Genomic DNA, 2,500 nt, shown 5'->3' with positions numbered 1-2,500 from the left:
GACTAAACAGCATATATATATATACATACATATATATATGACTAAACAGCATATATATACATACATATATATATATGATTAAACAGCATATATACATATATATATATATATATGACTAAACAGCATATATACATATATATATATATATATGACTAAACAGCATATATATACATATATATATATATATGACTAAACAGCATATATATATACATATATATATGTATATGACTAAACAGCATATATATATATATATATATATTTATGACTAAACAGCATATGTATATATATATATGACTAAACAGCATATATATACATATATATATATATATATATATATGACTAAACAGCATATATATATATATGACTAAACAGCATATATATATATGACTAAACAGCATATATATATATATATATATATGACTAAACAGCATATATATATGACTAAACAGCATATATATATATATATATATATATATATATGACTAAACAGCATATATATATGACTAAACAGCATATATATATATATATATATATATATATATATATGACTAAACAGCATATATATATATATGACTTAACAGCATATATATATATATATATATATATATGACTAAACAGCATATATATATATATACATATATATATATATGACTAAACCGCTCTCAACGAGAATCGAAACCAAATATACAACCCTCCAATATTATCATTTAGCCCTTGATTAACGCACATATGCACGTATATATCATCGAGCTTTGTGAGACTGGTATCGCCCGAGCGTCAAAAACCAGATCTAAGAAAGCAAGCAAGACTCCCACAATTTTATGATTGTATATGTTGATATACAAGTACGTGTGTGTGTTTGAGGGGTATTATTTAATCTATGTATTAATCCAGGGTTGAACATAATCTAGTTCCATTAACGATATATTTGTAGAAACATTAAATTCTTAAGGGCAACCTTCAGCATACGCCGATTCTACTGTATTCCTATATGGAAGGGAGATATATGAGATATTTAAGTTCATAAGCAGTCTTCAGTCGCAATGTATAGTCTTATTAACGAAGAAGACGTTATATTTGTTCAGTTTTCGCGGGAAGGGTTGGACATATTCCTACATAGGCCATCAAATTTTTTTCCAAACGGTCATCTATCGGAGACTTTACGAGAGCCATTGTTTTAAGGTAGTTTATTTGTATATAGAAGATATAAGTAGTTTAATTTCGACTGAGGATTAAACAATAACCCTCTGAAACATATACACAGATGAATAAATTTAGTAAGTACTTTTTCCACTACGCAACAATTACTTGGTTGTTATTTAGTTGAAAAATATTCAGGACTTGTCAAATACGTGTATTAAAATTTACAAATAAAATTCTATATCAGAATATTGCCATTCATATTCCATGAAATCTATGGCATGAAGATCCATTCAGATAGCATGCCAAACGAAATTTTCTTTCTTTTGTGTTCATACTTGGAGACGCTCTATTTCTTATTCGACGCTAAACAATATAAAACCATATTGACTTGATTCCCTGGTGGAGTCGGCTGTCTGCCAAGCACTGAACTTAGTCAATAATGTCTTTCATTAGACTTGCTTTGTAATGTTTTTTTAGGAAACGAAAAAAATTACTTTATCGATATCAAAAACGAAATCTTGAAAAAATATCGTTATCAGCTAAAAAGAAAACATTCTGTTAAAATAAAATCGGAAATAAGGAAAAACAAAAACAAACTGTTGCATTGAAATATTGAATGCATAGAAGATTTTTTTTCGAAATACGTGTTCAGTTTGTGTGTGTGTATGTGTGTGTGTTCCCTATAGTTGCGTTGATGCCTTTGTTCTCTTCTACATTGTATGAAGAGAGAAACAAGTTCTGTATATATCCATGCATTTGATTCTTACAAAATATGAAATGCAAATATATATCCCATTAGAGATTTTCTGGAACTATTAAACAGTGGATTTATTCTACCTGTCTGTATATATCAATACCCTCTCTCTCTCTCTATCTCTCTCTTCATATATAGATATATATATATATATATATATATATATATATATATTAGCGTTACAGATTATGTAGGCATCGAAATAAATTGCTAATTATAACTGAACTAAAACCAGGAGATGTAAAATGTAAGGCCATATTAATCAACCTACGCATTTAAAACAGTTTGAAACTAAACGAAATGTATCCATAAAGCTTGAATATTTTTTGCCCTAATCGGTATCTATTCATTGACGAAGGGAAAGGTGTTTGTCTAGCCGTACTAATGAGTTGTGATACAACGAAACAGTACTGTATGTGGATGACAATTAAAGCCCACCCTCTTTGAGTTGAGCACTTTGTAAATATATTTTCACCCGACGCGTATTTAAAAGCGATTAAGCGAAACCCACTATTAATTTGTTTGTAAACAAGCTGATGGTTCGAGCAATGTGCGACGGGAGGGTGTGGATTTTATACACACTCTAGGAGAACTATTTACAGC

Source organism: Euprymna scolopes, chromosome 5 (genome assembly GCF_053919585.1).
Source record: "Euprymna scolopes isolate OS-2025 chromosome 5, ASM5391958v1, whole genome shotgun sequence".
In the NCBI taxonomy this organism is placed as follows: domain Eukaryota; kingdom Metazoa; phylum Mollusca; class Cephalopoda; order Sepiida; family Sepiolidae; genus Euprymna; species Euprymna scolopes.
The sequence above is the reverse complement of the archived record's forward strand: the minus strand, read 5'-3'. Positions refer to the sequence as shown.